We start from the raw sequence: 21,826 nt of genomic DNA on the forward strand, positions 1-21,826 counted from the left end.
GTCCTGTCTTGGCTGACCCTGAGGCTCACAGTTCCTTGAAGTGCCCAGAGGTTTCTCTTGTGCCGGTGTGCCCAGATGTTCTTTGTGTGCCAGAATGCCCAAGTGTGTCTAAGGTGTTAGCGTGCTCTGATGCTTCCTTAGTGGGAACACGTTCTGATGTTGCCAGTCTGCCTGCATGCCCAGAGATGGTTCTGGTCCCTGAAAGCCCTGATATTGATGTTTGTCCTTGTGGCCCTGACTCGGGAATTGCCCTAGGTTCCATAGGGGTTCTTGATAGTTCTCCATGTGAGCCTAAGGGGCATTCTGACCTATGGGGATCTCTTTGGAGCTTCAAGGTGTTCTGGGAGGCCTCTGAGAAAACTTGTCCTGGTGCCTTGGACTGGTTCAACAGTGGGTTTTGTGTTGGTAAAGACAGTACCGGTGGGCATTGCAAAGGCTTCGGCGTTTCTGAACGGTTCCTGGAAGGCGGTGGGTATCGCTCAGGGAATTTCGGAGGGCTTTCTTCTGGAAATCATGGTTCTGATGGGTGTCACACTGGGGCTTGTAGTACTGATGGTTCTGTAGGTTCTGGTTCTGATGGGTCCAGTCTTGTGTGGACTGATTCTGGAATTCGGTCTTGCCGGGCTGTCCCGGTCATCATGAATTATCAGTCAGACTGTTTTGTTGGGAATTTCAGTTTTGAAAAGCGTCTGGAATCCGCTTTTAAAGGCAGGGGTACTGTAATGATCGCTGCTGCAGCAGCTATTGCTGGAAGTAGTAGTGCTGCAGCTCAGGCAGTTCTGATCTATTTCCATGCAAGCTGCATAGCTTTGTCTGTCTTTCCCTGCTGTCAGCTTGTGACTGATTATCATTCACCTGTGTGGGAATCTGCATGTCTGCTCCCATTGGATGACCTCAGTATAAAGATCTGCTTCCTGCAGGGTTTCCTTGGGTTTTCATAGCTTCAGTTTAAGCCCGTCTTGCTGTCGCTTCAGCCCCCGATCGTGTTTCTTGTTCTAAAGATACTTTGCTGGTTTTGCATCATATATTGGTTCATTGCCAATATATATGCATACCAGCACGTTTATTATTTTCCTTGTATTCGTGTTACGTTGATACATCAGTGTCGCTGATATATACGTACACGAACTGTTTATTTCCTGTGTTCAGTTAGTCAGTTTTCCAGCACGTTTTGGTAGTTTGCGCGTACCGTGAGCACCTGTGCTGAGCTAGTTATCCTGTTCCTGGTCCTGTTTGTGGATTGCGTTCATCTCTGCGAAGAGATAACGAATCCTTCTGAATCCTGTCCTGTTACCGTTTGTGGATTGCGTTCATCTCTGCGAAGAGATAGCGAATCCTTCTGAGTCCTGTTCCTGTATTACTCCAGTCCTAGTCAGCGTTCCTGCTTATGTCATATATCGGTTCATTGCCGATATATACATATGTTAGTCAGACGTTACAAATAGTTTCATTGATAGCTGTAATTGTAATACGCTAGGAAAACATTCTTATTGTATATTTATCTGTGTTACGTTCATCTATCTCGATCCTGCTGTTTCCTGACTGTCCTGTCCTGTCTTTGTGAGGCACGCCATCGCCGCAGCGCATTGGCTGTCTCATTCCAGTCTGTCTGGTTTTGGACGCTTGCTGTCGCTAAGTAGCCGCTAGCTAGCAAGCGTTCATTCTGTCTACCTGTCCTGATCTCCTCAGTTCTGGTTTGTGCGCTCAGCGCTACTTTGCGCTGAGACGTTATAACGAAAGCATTGTTTGTGGCTGTCAGATCTGCACCGGCTCTGTGCGCCACAATCTCCTATTGCAGTCAGTCCTCCCCTCCACTATACTAGGGATAGCCTGTTTCCTGGTGCTAGTGTGTGTACCTCCTCCACGCCAGCTAATGCGTTGCATGCTGACTGTGGAGAATACACCACCAAGCCTTACAACCAGACTCATATTTCCTGAACCAGCACAAGATTGGTTTAGAAGCCAATCAGTCAAGAACTGAGTAACATGGACACCTAAGTAGGATATAGATATTTAATGTAAAAGCCAGGTGCACACACTAGATTTCCTTCTGCTGATTGTTTGGTAATCTATGTGAGCACAAGTGCCACCAGACTCCACTGATGTTACTGGTAGAGGTCCATCAATAATGATCAACTACTATTGTTCTTCTACTGAGGTGGCAACAGAGAAGGTACTCTTAGTCTGCATAGTGTACTGGTTAAAGCTGTTGCCTTTTATATAAGGTTTGAGCCTTTGACCAGGGTTTGGATTTCAGCTCAAGCCACTACTTAAAACAGTAAGGAGGCTTTAGGCAAGGTTCCCTAATTATTCTGGTCACCCATGGAATGCGCCCTAAGTGGCCACGGCCCTGAAGAGCTTTGGATCTGCCGTGAGAAATGTGCAATGTAAATGTGATGTGTCTAGTCTAGTCTTCCTTCCTCTCACAGAGCATTTTCCAAGTAGGTACAAAAATCATCCTTAGAATGTTCCCAGAAACATATTATTGTAGATTAGAATAGATAATATCAAAATGATTAGGGTATAGTGTAGAGATAAGCATATACAGTATGATTTAAATGGAATAGATGACAAAAAGAAAAAAGTTTACAATAAAAAATATAAAAAAAAAAGAAAAAAAGAAACAATGTTCCCAGAAACATTTTTCCAAGAGACTTAGGCCCCGTTCACACTGCACGCGTTTCCAGCCGCGTTTTGGAAACGCGTGCAGGTGGCCGACACCAGACATTGCATAGAGTGCAATGTCTGATGTTCACACTGCATGCGTTCCGGACCTGTGCGGTCCGGGAACGCATGCTGCACGCATTTGTTGTAAAAACGCATGGCTGTCCCATTCACTTTTCAGTGATGGGATCAGCCACGCAACGCATACGAACGCGGATGGCGTGCGTTCGTACGCGTTGCGGTCCGCATGCGTTGCGGTCTGCGTTCTGCAGTCTGAACGGGGCCTAAGGGTGCATACACACATGTAGTTTTGATTAGCCAATTTTACCACCTCCATGTAGTATGATGGCCAACAGATTTTTAATACTATGAACAGATTGTGTAGGTAAGCTCTAATACTACAGGGCCTCTATCTTAAAAATGTACGTACTAACACCGCTAATGGGGAGCATCAGCAGATTTCCAATGAGCTGCTCTCTGTATATCTCCTCCAGTGTCACATGTATTATACCCACATCTCGTACTAAACGTGTGCTTGGGGGCACTGCAGGAGCTATTGCCCAGCTTGTGGCCACTCATGTTTGTAGCCTGTAGTGAGGACCTTTGTGTCTTATCTCTGCAGGCAGTACTGAGTGCAGCTGCTGAATCACTGAGGCTACAGGCTTTAAGCCCAAGTGGACACAAACTGTGGAGAAGTTACCTGACAACGTCATAGGAGGTCCAAGAGTGTGGCTGATTACACCTTTAGTGCACGATACGGGGATTATCCATGTGATGTTGAGGAAGATGCCGATAAACTAAACTAGAAAAATGGAGGTGGTAAAATAATCAATTTATTTAGTAATTATAACATTTAAAAAACAATAATTAAAACATTTACTCTTTATGTGCTACAAAATCACTGTTTTACAGAGACAAGACACAGAACATTTATATTGCGTTTCTCCTGGTGGACGGCTGCAGCCATTTAGGGTGTACTCTACAGACGACATCGACCATTAGGGGGCCATGCAAAGAAACTCCTTCCTGTTTTATGTATTGGCTTAGTCTGGGATTTGAAACTTACATCAAAGGCAACAGTACACTACTTTCTGACCACCCAGCACAACAAGGCTAAGAGCTGGATAATGGAAGAAGTTACACAGGCTGCCCAGAGCAACTGCAGCTCTGGGCTTCCGATATCTCCAGGGCCGGATTTGTAATGTTCACCACCCAAGGCCTACTGTCACCTACCGCCCCTGAACAACCACGCTCCCTGTTGGGGAAGAGATTGAGTTGGGAGGGAAAGGGTGCTACTGGTTATTATATATGGCCAATGTGATGCAGATAATTGTGAGCTGATGCAAATATTCAGACTTTTGCATCTTAAAAAATGATCAAAGCAGCTGCAGGAGTTGAATGGTCCATTTCCAAGCAGCATCCATTTGCATCAGCTTGGAATTATAAGCATTCATTGGTCATTCCTACTGGTATTAGAAGGTAGGGTCACATATAAGGTGCTACTTAGAGAGGCAGGAATTATCACATGCTGAGTGCTGCTGGGTGGGGGAGAGTATAACATACTGGATGCTGGTGGGAGGCAGGGACAGACATACTGGATGCTGGTGGGAGGCAGGGACAGACATACTGGATGCTGGTGGGAGGCAGGGACAGACATACTGGATGCTGGTGGGAGGCAGGGACAGACATACTGGATGCTGGTGGGAGGCAGGGACAGACATACTGGATGCTGGTGGGAGGCAGGGACAGACATACTGGATGCTGGTGGGAGGCAGAGACAGACATACTGGATGCTGGTGGGAGGCAGGGACAGACATACTGGATGCTGGTGGGAGGCAGGGACAGACATACTGGATGCTGGCGGGATGCAGGTGTGTGTGTGTGTGCGTGTACATACTGAGTGCTGGTGGGAGGCAGGGACATACATACTGGGTGCTGGTGGGAGGCAGGGACATACATACTGGGTGCTGGTGGGATGCAAGGATGGACGCGTAGGTGTGTGTGTGTGTGTGTGCGTGCGTGCGTGCGTAGTGTATGTGTAGTGTGTGCACACATACTGGGTGCTGGTTGGAGGCATAATGGCAGCTGCTTTGTGGAGGGGAGAGAGACTGAGAGGAACATACTTGGAGCTACTGGGTGGTGTGAGAGAGAGATACTGGGTGCTGCTCTGTGGGGGGCACACAAACTGCATGCTGCTTTATGTGTGGGAGAGAGAGAGACATACTTGGTGCTAATGGGGAAGGGAGAGGGGCATACTGGGTACAGGTGGAAGGCAAAATGGGGAGGGGCACAAACTGGGTGCTGCTTTGTGGGGGGTGAGGATGGAGGGACATACTTAGTGGGGGAAAAGGGACATACTGGATGCTGTTGGGTCGGTTAATCCCCTGGGATCACACTGGGAGGCTGCTGCGTGAGGAGGAGGGAAGTGTCACTTACACTGGGAAGGGGGAGAGGAATTTCACACAGGCGGCTGCTGCTGATCGGGGGACAGATTGCGTGATGCTGGTGGACTAGGGATTAGTAGATGCAGGGTGGTGCTGCTTACCAGACCTCGTGCATCTTTGTTTATAGTCCGGCCTCCTTCTCTCCTCCCGTAGTCCGGTTCTTCTGCAGGTGCAAGAGATCTCGCCATTGCCTGCACTCTGGGGTTTCTCACGTTCATTCATCCCCAGCATGGCGAGATCTCTCTACTGATGTGTGGCACTGCATCAGCCACGTGTTTTCCCGGCTTCTCCGCACCATTGACCGGAAGTCGGGTGGAGAAGGGCGCCGATCATCTGCAAGTGACAGCGGGCGGCTCATCCAGCAGCCCCAGCGGCAGCGGGAGACCTCTCATCCACTGCACACTTCTGGCTGGGCTGAGTGGGCTCAGCCAGGCTGACGTCACTTAAATGACAAAGCGGCCAGCCGGGTGAGTGATGCGCCCGCTGCAAGCCGCTGGACTGTGTGTGGGACTCGGGATAGAGAGTCTGCTGCAGGCTCCCTCTCCCTCTTTGCACCACAACATCGGTACTTGTAGTAGCCGCGGCCGCCCCTCGCTAGCTGTTTACACAGTAACAGAGCAAAGCGGGGCGGGCGGCTGCAGATTTGCACAGTAAGTAGCTGACAGTTATGGCGGCGGGTGACTGGTATAGCGTCACCCGCCCCATGTATTTTGGCTAAATCTGGCGCCCTAGTCCTGTGCCTTGGAGGCCTTTTCACAAATCCGGCCCTGGATATCTCTACAAATAAAACACAATGGCAGCGCAGTGCGATGTTGCACTGCTTTAGTTCGCACTGTGCTGCCTTAGCGATAGCAAGTATTCAGACAGGTACAAGACAGGACTATAGATTGGAGCGTAACTAGTAGCAACTGCAGTTCACAGTCACGTCCACAGAAGCAGAGCAAGCTGGCTAACAACAGTCACCAGCAAGCATCCACCCAGGCAAGGCTACAGGATAGAACGTAACTAATAGCAACTGCAGCCTATAGTTACGTTCCCAGAAACTAGAGTAGCAGGAATACTACCAGTCACCAACGTGGTGATGGCAAGCTATCTGGATAATGGACTTCACTGATCCACCGCGGATGCAGCGAACGTCCATCAAGCATGGAACTAGGCAATACACAATGATAAGAAAAATAACAAACGTCTCAACTAACGGATAAATATATATTAGCAAATCTGCATATATATTTATCAAGAACTAGCTAAAGCACAAGTAATAGGGTCGCATAGAACTACAATAACAGAACTATACAGAGTAACAAGGTGCCAAGTAAATCAGCGTACTGACCACTATGACGGGCGGGGTATGAAATGGGAGGCAGACTTTTATGCTGGCAACAGCCAATGGATGCAGGTATGCAAATCTCCACACAGCTGAATGGTAATCACTCAATCCCGAACTGGCTTGATTACCATTTGCTAACCGGCTGTGAATGCAAAGGCCCCCCATAAGAAATACATGCAGAATTATGTAACAGCATGCATGCAGGAAATCCAGGGCTGTCTGGCCAAAGCTCAGCTGCAACAAGCAATTGGTGGAACCATGACAGCATCCTGAGCTGCCCAGAACTGCAGAGCGATTGTAAATGACAATGAGACCCATTGCAAATGCACAACCGAATGGAAGCAGATAAGCCAGAACTGTCCGTTTGTAGCTCCACTGCAATGGACAGAATACACTACAGGAGGGATCCTTACAACTTCCAGCTGAATATCAAGAGAACATTGTTTTAAGATAGTGATCCATTAAAGGGATACTGTAGGGGGTCGGGGGAAAATGAGTTGAACTTACCAGGGGCTTCTAATGGTCCCCCGCAGACATCCTGTGCCCACGCAGCCACTCACCAACGCCTCCAGTTCACTTCTGGACTTTCAGACTTTAAAGTCTGAAAACCACTGCGCCTGCGTTGCCGTGTCCTCGATTCCTCTGATGTCACCAGGAGCATACTGCGCAGGCCCAGTATGGTCTGTGCCTGCGCAGTATGCTCCTGGGGACATCAGCGGGATTGAGGACACGGCAACGCAGGCGCAGTGGTTTTCAGACTTTAAAGTCTGAAATTCCAGAAGTGAACCAGAGGCGGGCCGGAGCATCGGTGAGTGGCTGCGCGGGCACAGGATGTCTGCGGGGGACCATTAGAAGCCCTGGGTAAGTTCAACTCATTTTCCCCCGACCCCCCTACAGTATCCCTTTAAGGGTCACCTGACTAGAAATGCTACCCAATCTTCGGCATGATCATCACGTTGGCCTACCTTTCTCTAAACAAGACACAGAACATTTATATAGTGCTTTTCTCCTAGCAAAGCACCAGGTCTGCAGCCACTAGGGTGTGCACTATAGGCAGTGGCAGTGTTAAGGAGTCTTGCCCAAGTTCTCTTTACTGAATAGGCACTGGCTTACTGAACAGGAAGAGCCAATATACGGCCCTATTTAGCTGTGGGTGCAGCTCTGATCCTATCTATTCATAAGACTACAAGACTCCTCGGCTAAGTGCATTGAAATATATTCTGGCTAAAGTCCCTTTTATGATCCAATCCGCACACTGGATTACAAAACATATGCACTTAGTTTATGTACCCTTTTGAAAATAATTTACAATTGCAACTTTATTGCTCTATATTTTTCTGCATAAAAAAATAATAATACAGCCACCAGCCACTGTCCGTTAATTTACATTTCAGACCTATTTGCATTTTAACAATTATCAGCTGAGTTTTTAAAGGCTTGCATTTTCCCTGACTGCTGTGAATGTAAAATCGCAATTATTTATGATGCCTGGTATGTAATTCTATTTGGGAGATAGAAAGGGCTGAATAAAACGCGGCATGCAGACAAAAAAGTCCCGCATTAATCTGTCTGCAAAACATGTCCGTGTACAGTCAAAGATAAAGCCGTCTTGTACTGCGTTTGTAAGGATGAGAACAAATGAGACAGATTGATTTGACCTGCATGAATTAAGGAGAAAAATGGTTAATTGTGCCCAGAGAATGAGTTCTTTCCATGAGGGGATGGGTGAGTGGGTTGTCGGACAATGGATGAAAAGAGCAAATGTGCGGCCGGTAAACAAGAAGTGGCTTAAAATAAAGCTCTCACACTGTTACAATCATGAGATTTTAGAGTACATCCTGGAAAATCAAATAATGCTTTATTCAGCTTTTGGTGAGCTCCAAAGCATTCACAAATTGTTTTAATCGTGTAGCTGTCAATAAAGTATACAATTGATTCTGGCAATCCTCCCTCCCCTAACAACACACCCTTCTTAAATGTACCTGTATATGTCCAAGCCACCAGCAACCTTCTCTGCTAGACCGGATGCTGTTCTGTAAGTTTGGTTGGTTCACACACTGATGGTTGAGCAACCTGATTACTTCTCAAGGCCTGTAACCAACCACTGACTACTGCAAATGCATTTCAATGCTTCTGCACATGGCTGTTACAGTTTTTCACATTGACTCTGTGTAGCGCGGTCTATTAAAAACCGCCAGGGGGCAGCGCAGCCATTTTTTTGATTTATTTATTTTTTTAAATCATGTAGCGAGCCTAGGGCTCGCTACATGATAGCCGCTGCTCAGCGGCATCCCCCCAGCCCCGCCGATCGCCTCCGGCGATAGGCGATCAGGAAATCCCGTTCAAAGAACGGGATTTCCTGGAGGGCTTCCCCCGTCGCCATGGCGACGGGGCGGGATGACGTCACCGACGTCATGGACGTCGTGACGTCTAAAGGAGTCCCGATCCACCCCTTGCCGCTGCCAGCGCAGGGGTCTAGGGGGGGGGGCTGTCTTGCGACGCGGATAGCGGCGATCGAGCGCGGGGCGGCGGCGATCGAAGTGCTGACGCAGCTAGCAAAGTGCTCGCTGCGTTCAGCAAAAAAAAATTATTCAAATCGGCCCAGCAGGGCCTGAGAAAACCTCCTGCGCGGCTTACCCCGAACTACGTTCGGGGTTACCGCCAGGAAGGTTAAATGAGCCTGGGCCCAGAGTGTTTATGGTTAATGTTTACACATGATTTATTCTTTGCATGGTAGTTTGATCTTACATTTGATGCAATGACAAGCTGTGTTTACAGACAATAGTCTTCAGAAGTGATCCTGAGTCCCTGCAGTGATTTCTACTACAGAATCATGTCTATTGTTAATGCAGTGCTATCTGAGGAAGGAAACACACACCCATCCATACTGGCTCTTGTCCTTGTATACAGAAATTTCTCTGGATCCTCAGAATGGTTCAAAAATATGTACTATAGTTAACGAAATCCCCAAAGTGTTTGCAATTTTACAAAAAAACAATATTCTTTAATCGGTGTACTATTTGCCTATATAGATTTTCTCAGTGTGGTTTGCCCGTCCCATTCTTTAATTTAAAGTCTCTCTGAGATGCTTGATTCCAGTTACTAGCGTTTTGCCAATTAACCTAATTAGTTCTAAGATATTTCACTAGCCTTTTTTTTTAGCCCTTACCCAAGTTTTTTTTTTCAAATGTGATCTTGTGATCAAATTCAAATTTAGCATATGTTTTTTCAGAAAACAATAACATTTCTCGTTTTCAGCATTTGAGTTTTCTCCTAGGTGATATTTTCACAACTTGTAAATAAATTGCGTTTTAAACTACCATCAAGCAAGTACTTTTTCATCTACTTTTTGGCATTTTTTCCATTGCTAAGTGCTAAGAAGTTATTTTAAATCAAAGATGAAAAATTATCTCCTAGGAGAAAACACAGGAGAAAAAGTGAATTGCACATGGCCCAATATGTTTTATTTGTACTATTTTCTATTGAATGCTGAAATCATTTCCCTATTAAGAAAAATCGATAGATTCAAGGAGACTAGAAGGGGACAAGTCTTAAACAGTATGCCGTGGATGCCTCTTACTATTGTAATGCTGTCGCAGCACAGAAGTGGGAGAACATCACAGTAGCAGAACACAGCTTGCTGCCAAGACGTACTCCACAACTGGATGCATCCATCTGAAAATGGCGCCTGTGAATAATGGCGCACGGTGTTGCCGCTAATCCGTTTGCCGCTTATCGCTATTTAACGTTAAAGCCTTATTGTTATTTAACGTTAAAGCCTTATTGTTATTTACCATTAACACACAGAACACTCTCTGTACCTATCCCTAACCCCTAAACCCCCCTGGTGGTGCCTAACCCTAACCACCCCCTGGTGGTGCCTAACCCTAACCACCCCCTGGTGGTGCCTAACCCTAAGACCCCCCTGGTGTTGCCTAACCCTAAGATCCCCCTGGTGGTGCCTAACCCTAAGACCCCCCTGGTGGTGCCTAACCCTAAGATCACCCTGGTGGTGCCTAACCCTAAGATCACCCTGGTGGTTCCTAACCCTAAGACCCCCTGGTTGGTGCCTAACCCTAAGACCCCCCTGGTGGTGCCTAACCCTAAGACCCCCTGGTGGTGCCTAACCCTAAGACCCCCCTAGTGGTGCCTAACCCTAAGACCCCCTGGTGGTGCCTAACCTTAAGACCCCCCCCCCCCAGTGGTGCCTAACCCTAACCTTGACAGTGTTACATTAAATCCATTCCCCGTTTTGCAGTTAAATAACATCTGCAGTTTGGCTTATGTAGGGGGCTATTGATAAATAACGTTAGTGTGTGCCACTATTGATAAATAACGTTAGTGTGTGCCACTATTGATAAATAACGTTAGTGTGTGCCACTATTGATAAATAACGTTAGTGTGTGCCGTTTTTCTTCTTTTTTCCCTGTGCGCCATTATTATGCAGTACTAACGATAAATAGCGATAAGCGTATCTGTTTAATGCGGCGCCATTGTTATGTATAGGCGCTGTGCGCCATTATTCACTGATCCCAACTGGATAGACTTCTACTTATTACCGAACAGGTCTTAGCGGATTGAAGCCATGTTTTTCGATAAATTACTGAACTTCTACCGTATGAGTGAAATCTTAGTGAATAATAAAAGAGAGGTAACTTACCTCACATAAAATTTTTACTGACCAGATCTTAGTGAAGAATCAGGTCCATGGTGTATTCCACAAGACCACCATCAGGACGCCTACAATGCACCCATAAAATACTCACTCTGGGAACACATTAAGGTATAACAAACGACTATGAAAATCCCCTTTTTATCTTACTCAGTCCTTTCACTAAAATCACTAGGTTAAGCTAGCAACAGGGGTGCTTCATATAAAGTATAGCAGATGCTACGGCCAGCAGCTCATATTCTCTTTATATTCCTTGAGTGGGTAAAATTATCAGCCAGAGACTGAGATGCACAAGAAAATATGAGCTACTGCACCTCCATTCTCAGCTCCGCGGAGTGACAGGCTCCAGAAAACCTTTACAAGATTTACTGGGTCACAGCTTATATCCAAACTCCTTCAGAATGTAAGTTATTAACTAAGATCACTGTGTTCTCTTCTCTGCTCCTCAAGGCTCCAAAGAGAAAACACAAACCTTCCTGTTCTCTTAGTGTTAGAAGACTGCCTGGAAAGAAAAAAAAACTAAAATTCTCTTACTATCAGCATGTGCTGGAACATCTAATTTTAGACCTATGGTTGTATTATACAACTTGTATATTCTTCTGTATCTCTCTCTGAATGTCTCTCTCTCTAGCTATCTATCTATTCTATTAACACATTTTAATGGGTAATCTGTCCTCATCTGTTTTTTTTACCTTATATCTATATAAAACCTTTTAAAGTGGACCTGAACTCTTGCACAAGACAGAAAGAAAACATAGAGGAATGCACCCATTATGTATTTAGAGAGTTTAACCTGTCTAATTGCCCTCATCTGTGACTAAACACAACTGTAATTTGATCTCTTGACTGTGTCAGCTGGCTGCCTCGGAAGAGCAGCTAATTTGTAAACACAGGATGTTAATCCTGTGTCTGCTTCCATGAAAGCAGGAAGTAGACACACTGCAGATGTATTGCAGGATTTGTATCAGCTGTAACAAATAAATGTTTTTTCTTTAACTACTTCTTGCGTGGGCGATGGTATATCTACTCCTCTTGAGACTTCATCTTAGCTCCAGGGGCATAGATATATGCACCTCAGTGCCATTGCCCACCACGTGTGCTCGTGCGGGAGGTTCACATCACCCGGCTCTAAGTACACTGATCGGTGAATGGGAAAAAGTGCCAGTAATCAATGATCACCGGCATCAGTGAGATACTGGTGGTCACTGACAAAGTGAAAGTAAACACACACACAGCACTTCCTGTGTACTGTTCACAGAACACAGGAATAAAGTGGGGGGTCATCTATTTGCCAAAAAGTAAAAAGACACCTACAATTATCAAATTAAATAAATCCCCCACTAACCCCTTAGCTCTCTCCCCACCTCCCTTCAGTTACCAAAATAAATCACTTGAAAACATAATTTAAACGTAATAGCCAGGACAAATGGGCAAATAAAATGTATGGGTTTTATCTACAGTAGCATGTTTTATTTTAAAACTATAATGGCTGAAAAAACTGAGAAATAATGAATTTTTGTATTCCTTTTATTATTATTCCTGTTAAAATGCATACAGAATAAAATAATTGTTAGCAAAAAGTACCACACAAAGAAAGCCAAATTGGTGGCAAACCCCCCCCCCCCCCCCCAAGATGTAGATCATTTTGGTGTGATAAGCAGTGATAACGCTATTGGTGAATGAATAGGAGGAGCGCCGCTGAACTGTAAAAATTGCTCATGTCCAAAAGGGGAACACCACCTGTACGGCAAGGTTATTATGCTGTTGATTATCTTTTAGAGCAGAGCGGACGTTCCAAATTCAGGTCCAGTTTAAGTACAAAAAAAACAAAAAAATACTAAAATAATTTAGTGATTTTGTTTTTGTGTACCAATAACAAGAGAGAACATATGTGTGCCTGTAGAGCGAACATAGAAAATAAAGAATAGATGGAAAGAATACAAAAGAAAGAGAAAAAGAGAAAGAAGCAGTATAAAGGACCTGAATGTAGCACCAATTGATGAACCCTGAAAATCTACAATTTGCACAGCTCAGAAATGTTTGCGACATCAGAAAAAATGCCCGGGGGGAGTCCCCAGAGAGCCAGGCTCTGTCAACCACTTATATTTGTCTGATTCAGAGAACTAATATTCCATATTTTAACTACTCTTACTGTAACAAACCTCTTTCTAAATAGATGGCAAAACAGTTTTCCCTTGATACGCAGATCAGACCTCCTTGTCCTTGATTCAAGCCTAGGGATTCAAAGCTCATCTGCCAAACCTTTGCATTACTCTCTGATGTATATATATAGTACATGTTAATCAGTTCACCACTTAGTCATTTTCTTTCCAAGTTAAATAAGCCTAGTTTGTCCAACCTTTTTTGGTAAATGAGACCGTCCATCCCTCTGATTAATTTAGTTGCCTGACTTTGTACCTATTCTAATATGTCAACGTTCTTCCTATAGTGCGGTACTCAAAACTGTATCCATTACTCCAGATGAGGCCTCACAAGTGATTTATACATAGGGAGTGGTATGCTAGCATCTCATGATTTTATTTCCTGTTTTAAGTATCTCTACATTTTACTTGCTTTACCTGATGCTGCTTGGCATTGAATATGTGTGTTTAACTTGCTATCAACCAATATCTCCAAGTCTGATGTTCCTATCTGCATGCTATTTACCTATTTATCTTATATGGTGCTCTACCACTGGCGCGCCCAAAGTGCATGACGTTACAATTACAGTATCTACAGTAAATCTCATCTGCCATCTAACCTCCCATATAGCCATACTATCGAGATCCTGTTTTAAATGGTCACTGTCCTGCTTAGTGTTTATAATTCTGCATAATTCTGTATCATCTGCAAAGACGGCAACATTACTCTGTATTCCACCTATTAGATCATTAATAGGTAAATAGAAAAGCATTGAACCAAGTACTGCCCCTTGCAGGTCCCCACTGCAAGTTTCCCAATTTGAATTTGACCCATTTACTACCACTCTTTGCCTTCTGTCCTGTAACCAGTTCTGTATTCATTAACATACATAGATTAAAACATAATTAAATAGATACTTACTGTACCTAAGCAGAGGGAAGCCCCTGGATCCTGCAGAGGTTTTCCACATCCCCCTGGCCTCCACTGTTGTCACACACAGACCCCTGGCTCCAGGAGCAGCTCTGTGCTACTGTGCAGGTGTGGCCATACTCACACAGGTGTAGTACAGCCACGCTCATTCATGAAGAGAGGCTCGGCCATTATTTATAAGGGGGTCTTGGGCAGCACTAGTGGTCTCCAGGAGGACACAGGAAGCTTCTTAAGGAACCAGACTTCCCTCTGCCTAGGTAAGTATCTCTCTTTTGTGATCCAAGACACTCCAGGTTTCTATTTAATACTGGAACTTTGCAAAACAATGCACTAAAATGGCAATCATCACATTGATGCACTTGGAAGAAATTGTTTCAGGCTTTCTATAAAATAGGTATATTGGTCTTAAATGTCTTCAGTATCTTTATTTAGACTTTCCACAGTTCCCAATAAATTGGGTTAGGCTTGCTTCATAGATTTTGAAAAAAATGTGCCTATATAGGGCAGTACAATTCAAAATATGGACACAGTACTCAAAAAGGTGGGATCAGCAACAAGCTGTATTGAAGCTTAACCTGCTGGGCGGTATGGTCGAGCTCAGCTCGTCCATTACCGCCGGAGGCTGCCGCTCAGGCCCTGCTGGGCCGATTCTCACCAAATAAAAAAGGGCACACGCAGCCGGCACTTTGCCAGCCGCGTGTGCTACCTGATCGCCGCCGCGGAGTGGCGATGCACCGCGTGCAGCGGCGAAAGAGGGTCCCCCCAGCCGCCCGAACCCACCGCAGCCGGGCCAAACAGTTCCGGCCAGCGCTAAGGGCTGGATCGGAGGCGGCTGACGTCAGGTCGGCTGACGTCCATGACGTCACTCCGCTCGTTGCCATGACGGCCCTTCTTGTTACTTCTGATCGCCGGAGGCGATCAGAAGTACGCATTAGGAGCGCCCTCTAGTGGGCTTTCATGCAGCCAACTTTCAGTTGGCTGCATGCAATAGTTTTTTTTTTAATTAAAAAAAAAACGTTCGGTCGCCAGCCTGGCGATCTTAATAGAACACCAGGCTGGTTAAAGGACAACACACAACATATTTTGGGCGGAGAGCTTCCTCTGGTAAATACAGTCACATACTGTATATACTGTACAGGGACTTGGTTCACTGACTCGCCCCTATCCAAAATTTATGTACAGTGTTGCCCATAATTATTCATACCCGTGGCAAATTTTGACTTAATGTTACTTTTAATTAACCAGCAAGTAATTTTTTGATGGGAAATGACATAGGTGTCTCCCAAACGATTATAAGACGATGTACAAGAGGCATTATTGTGGGGGAAAAAATCTCAGTTTTTATTGAAATTTGAGCAAAAAGTGTTCAGTCCAAAATTATTCATACCCTTCACAAACTGTCACAGTCTGTGGGAAAATCAAAATTTCTATACCATCCCAAAGAGTCCAAGCTGTTCTAAAGCTTCCTAATTAACCTGATTAATTTGGAACACCTGTTTTAATCAATTCAACAGGTTGGTTTGTGGACAGTCATGGCTAAGACAAAGGAGCTCAGTGAGGACCTGCGGCTGCGCATTGTGGCTTCTCACAAGTCAGGAAAGGGCTACAAGACCATTTCTAAATGTTTTCCAGTTCCAGTGGCTAAAGTGCAAAGTATTATTAAAAAATACAGGATGTTCTGCACTCTGGAAAATCTCAGAGGACGTGGTCTGAAGCCAAATGTGACACCTGTGCTGGCCAGGTGTTTAGTGAGAGAGCTGATAAAGAATCCAAGGATTACCATCAAGGCCATCCTGGTGAATCTGGGCTCTGCTGGTGGCAATGTCTCAAGGCAGACAATCCAACGGACACTGCACACTACTGGGTTCCACTGGTGCAGAACAAGGAGGACACCACTTCTCCAGATAAGGCACACAAAAGCTCGCTTGGCCTTTGCAAATGCTCATCTGGACAAAGAAGAAGACTTCTGGTCTTCTGTAAAACAAAAATTGAACTGTTTGATCACAATGATGTTTCCTTCATCTGGCGTAAAAAAAGGAGAAGCGAGAAGCCTTCAACCCAAAGAACACCATCCTCACTGTCAAACATGGTGGGTGGAACCTAATGCTTTGGCATTCTTTTTTCAGCCGATGGACCAGGGAACCTTATCACAGTAGACGGCACCATGAAAAAAGAGTAATACATGACGGACACAATGGACACTGCACACTGCTGGGTTCTACTGATGCAGAACAAGGAGGACACCACTTCTCAAGATAAGGCACACAAAAGCTTGCTTGGCAATGGGTAGAAGAAAAGGTGCACAGGACTACCAGCCAGGGTCACTCCGGAGTGCTCAGAGCCCAAAAAAGATTCCAGCAGGTGAAATGTTTGAACAGATAGAAGCGGCTGGGCACATCCAGTAAAACAGACCTTTAATATGATTCCATTAAAATGCAGTACATGCGATCAAAGCAGCAGTCAGCCAAGGAGAGAGAGGGGACAAGCATGAACAAGAACGTCTACAGCTGTTTCGCACTCTCCACAGGAGTGCTTCCTCAGGACAATGAGCCCCCCTTAGAACACCCCCTATATACTCACACAATCACATGCAGGTGGCCAGAAGGAGGAGGACGCCAAGACGGAGCGCACCCACACACACCGCGCATCCAAAACTTCCGGGATGCTGACTGCGTTCCACATACCGGAAGAGGCGGGGCGGAAGTGTCGCAAGTCACACCTGGTCAGAGGGGAGCGTGTGCCGTTTGCGCCACGCTGCATAGAGCACTATGGCTAGCTACGTAAGGGAAACCCCGCCCCTCCTATTCCCCACATGAACGGCCAAAATGCAGGGGGAACGCCCAGCATTAACCCCTCTATCAGGACAGGCGCACTTACGTCACGCCTGCCCATATCCATGGGAACAAAGCGTCCCTAACTACCCGCACGGGCTGATGCAAAAAACTGGCAAATAGAGCTGTTTATGTTAAAGGCAAAGGAATGCCATCGTGCAGCGGGGGAACAGAGCTATAAACACTAACCATCTTAGATATTAATTATTAATGTATTTACATGGGAGGGGATAGTTAATAAATACCTGACCAGGGTGACACAATTCCATTAGCAGGTGAGGCTGCCGACGACCTCCTCCCCCTCACCATCAACCTGCAAAGCAAACAGGAGGGACAAGAGAAAAGAAAAGGGAAAAAAAGGGGAAATTCAAATTATAAAAACCTCAATATTCACATTAAAAAAACATAAAGCAAGCAGACATCGTAATATCAAATCACAAGAACACTGATAAATCATTGCGTTCATTTAATCCCAAAGGACCAACCGCCTCAAAGAAAGAAATCCAATAACTTTCCCTGTGTTGTAATTTCTTTACCCAATTTCCACCCCTAGAGTCCCTTTTGACTACCTCCAACCCAAAAAATCTGAGCTGCGATGAGTCACCTGCATGGACAGAGTTCATGTGTTCCATGACCCTAGGGCTGCCTTTCGCTCGTGGGTTACCCAGGGATCTACAATGTTCTTGATATCTGTCCTGCATCATACGTGTAGATAATCCAACATAAATGTATTGACACGGACAGATAAGTGCACACACAATCCCCTTTGTTTTACAATTAATGAACTCCCTGAACTTTACAATCTTTCCAAATCTGTGGAATTCCCTGCCAGTAACCAAAAAATTACAGCAAGAGCATGAATTGCATCTATAATTACCAGGGGTCCTATTTCTACCTATCCAATTTTTGGTTTCAAGGCCAACAAACTCACTGTGAGATAGTTGATCCTTCAGGTTGGGAACCTTTTTGTATGAGATGCATGGGAGTTGACAGCATTTATCTGCTAATAACCTATCCTCCTGGAGGATCCACCAGTTATTTTTAATTGATTTCTTAATTTTTTCAAACATTGGAGAGTATGTAAAGTGCATGAAAAATCTATCTTGTTGTTTCTTTATCCTCGAAGTCAATAATGATCCCTTATTTTTGTTTGCAGCTTTTTGAAAGGCCTCCATAATGGCCTCATCTTTATAACCCCTGGACAACAACCTCCCTCTAAGGGACTTAGCCTGATTAACAAAATCTTCCATAGTAGTTGCATTCCTCCTGAGACGGAGGAATTGACTGTAAGGTAATGATCTTATGGTTGAGGGGGGATGATAACTAGACGAATGGAGAATGGAATTTACTGCTGTGGGCTTCCTGTACGTTTTTGTAATCAAAGACCCCCTACTCACATCTATGTCTAAATCCAAAAATTCAACCCTTTCCTCCCCCCACGTGTGGGTGAAGGCCATGTTAACATTGTTCTCATTGATGTATGCTACAAATTTTTCAAAGGAGCCCTGGTCCCCATCCCACACCACCAAGATGTCATCTATGAAGCGGATCCAGAGTTTAATCCTCACCAGGAACGCGTTCCCCATCCCAAAGATGTGGTTGGCCTCCCAGTGGCCCATGAAGAGGCCGGCATAGGTGGGGGCCACCGGGCTCCCCATTGCCGTGCCGACCTCCTGACGGTACCACTGGCGGTCAAACAGGAACGCATTCCTGGTAAGGACAAACTCCAGACCCGCCAACAGGAACCTCTGCTCCCCTTCTGGGTATTGTAAAACTGGCAAAAACTCAGAAACAGCCTGTAAACCATCATCATGACAGATTCTACTATACAGGGATACAACATCTATGGTAGCCAAATGGTAGGAGGGTTGCCATTCAAACACATTTAGAATATTTAATACTAACTGTATCACCTACATAAGCTGGCAATGATCTCAAAAGCGGTCTAAACTTAAAGTCCAAAAATTGGGAAAGGGACTCAGTCAGGGAGCCAATAGCTGAAACTATTGGTCTCCCTGGGTTTTTTTTTGTAGACTTGTGGATTTTAGGTATGGTATACCACACAGGGCTTATTGGAAATTCCGGTACCAATTTATTAGCTAAAGTTCTATCCATGAAACCCTCAGTCACTGCCCTTGACAGTAGATTTTTGAGCTCAGAACTATAGGACGGGGTGGGATCACATGGAAGTTTGGTATAAATGGATCTATCCTGGAGTTGTCTAAGGCATTCTGCCTGATAGTCCTTCGTGGCCAAGACCACTACCCCTCCTCCTTTATCAGCTTCCCTTATTGTCAGTTCTTTATTATTTTTTAACCATTTAAGGGCTTGAGTCTCCGCCGTCGACAGGTTCATTGGCGTAGAGGGATAGATGAGTGCTCTGCACTCCTCCATCACTCTTTTAACAAACAATTCTACAGAACCCCCCGGTATCGTTGGAGGGTTAAAGGTAGACCGAGTTCCAATGTGGAATGGAACAGGTCGATTTATTTCAACCTGATTGAAGCCGACTTCACCCGTGAGTTCACATAGATCTTTTAGGGCATTAGTGTCCCAATGATTCCAACATTCTCCCATAAGAGGGGGGACGGTAATATAACTGGGGGGGGTTTGGGTAAACGGCTTTTTTCGGTTTTGAAAAAAGCGGTGAAGGGCCAGTTTCCTGGAGTTGAGGAATAGTTCCTGTTCAAATTTGATGATGTCAAAGGATGCAGTAGGGCAAAAGGTCATGCCTTTTGCCAACAGAGTGAGGCAGGCCGGGTCCAGATCGACGTCAGACAGATTATATACTTTTATTTCTTCTGGTTGCGTTCTGATCTCCTGAGTTGCCCCTTGTTCCAGGTGATCTGTTTCAGAATACCTTTTGTGCCTCCTCTTGCCCCTCCTGGTCTTCCTTCTCCCAAAGGGCGATCGTCATCAGAAGAGCTGTTAGTATCTCTGCCTGAGGCAAGGGCACCACCGACTGAACCCACTGACGTGTCTGGATCTGAAGACCCCCTGTTTCTGGAGTTCCGTCTCCATCTCTTATGCCTTTTCTTATTGCCCTCATTGCCATTTTTATAGCCATTTCTCCATGCGAATTGTGTCACCCTGGTCAGGTATTTATTAACTATCCCCTCCCATGTAAATACATTAATAATTAATATCTAAGATGGTTAGAGTTTATAGCTCTGTTCCCCCGCTGCACGATGGCATTCCTTTGCCTTTAACATAAACAGCTCTATTTGCCAGTTTTTTGCATCAGCCCGTGCGGGTAGTTAAGGACGCTTTGTTCCCATGGATATGGGCAGGCGTGACGTAAGTGCGCCTGTCCTGATAGAGGGGTTAATGCTGGGCGTTCCCCCTGCATTTTGGCCGTTCATGTGGGGAATAGGAGGGGCGGGGTTTCCCTTACGTAGCTAGCCATAGTGCTCTATGCAGCGTGGCGCAAACGGCGCACGCTTCCCTCTGACCAGGTGTGACTTGCGACACTTCCGCCCCGCCTCTTCCGGTATGTGGAACGCAGTCAGCATCCCGGAAGTTTTGGATGCGCGGTGTGTGTGGGTGTGCTCCGTCTTGGCGTCCTTCTCCTTCTGGCCACCTGCATGTGATTGTGTGAGTATATAGGGGGTGTTCTAAGGGGGGCTCATTGTCCTGAGGAAGCACTCCTGTGGAGAGTGCGAAACAGCTGTAGACGTTCTTGTTCATGCTTGTCCCCTCTCTCTCCTTGGCTGACTGCTGCTTTGATCGCATGTACTGCATTTTAATGGAATCATATTAAAGGTCTGTTTTACTGGATGTGCCCAGCCGCTTCTATCTGTTCAAACATTACAAAAAGCTTGCTTGGCCTTTGCAAATGCTCATCTGGACAAAGAAGAAGACTTCTGGTCTTCTGTGAAAAAAAAACTGAATTGTTTCATCACAATGATGTTTCCTTCATTTGGCGTAAAAAAAGGAGAAGTGAGAAGCCTTCAACCCAAAGAACACCATCCCCACTGTCAAACATGGTGGTGGGAACCTAATGCTTTGGGGTTGTTTTTCAGCTAATGGACCAGGGAACCTAATCACAGTAAACGGCACCATGAAATAAGAGTACATGAAATACATGAGGATTCTCAATGACATCAGGTAGTCTGCATAGAAACTTGGCCTTAGCCACTGATGGGCATTTCAGCATGACTATGACCCAAACACACAGCAAAAGTGGTGAAGAAATGGTTAGCAGGCAACAACATTAATGTTTTGGAGTGGCCCAGCCAGAGACCTGACTTAAATCCAATTGAGAATCTGTGGAGGGAGCTAAAGATCAGAGTGATGGCAAGAAGACCCTCCAACCTGAAAGATGTGGAGCTCATTGAAAAATGAATGGGCAAAAATACCTGAGACATACAAAAAGCTGGTCTACAATTATAGGAAGCGTTTGATTGCTGCAATAGCCAATAAAGGCTTTTCTATTGATTATTGAGAATGATATGAATAATTTTGGACTGGACACTTTCTGCTCAAATGTAAATAAAAGCTGAAAAATGTTTTTTTTCCACAATAATGCCTCTTGTACATCATCTTATTATCTTTTGGGAGAAACCTATGTCATTTCCTGTCAAAAAATTACTAGCTGGTTGAATAAAAGTAACTTTAAGTCAAAATTTGCCAGGGGTATGAATAATTATGGGCAGCACTGTATATACAGTAATCAGTGTTCTCCCCAGAAATATTTTTCAGCCGGGTGGCATGAAAAAGTACCCGGTTGGGAAAGTAAGGTCACGCTGGGTGCTGCTGGGAGAAAAATAATGCAATGCTAAACGGAGAGGGAGGGTCACATTGGGTGGGATAG

The 21,826-nt window shown here is 45.3% G+C and overlaps 1 long non-coding RNA gene across 1 annotated transcript in view; it reads right to left on the reverse strand.

Moving 5' to 3' along the window:
• The window catches only part of LOC137541802 (uncharacterized), a 1,009,411-nt gene that overhangs the window by 903,813 nt on the left and 83,772 nt on the right, over positions 1 to 21,826 (reverse strand). Inside the window, exon 2 of the long non-coding RNA XR_011025275.1 lies at positions 17,259 to 17,326. This is a non-coding gene — a long non-coding RNA (uncharacterized lncRNA). The remainder of the gene's footprint in view (positions 1 to 17,258; positions 17,327 to 21,826) is intronic.

The sequence above is a fragment of the Hyperolius riggenbachi genome, chromosome 12, assembly GCF_040937935.1.
Source record: "Hyperolius riggenbachi isolate aHypRig1 chromosome 12, aHypRig1.pri, whole genome shotgun sequence".
Lineage (NCBI taxonomy): Eukaryota > Metazoa > Chordata > Amphibia > Anura > Hyperoliidae > Hyperolius > Hyperolius riggenbachi.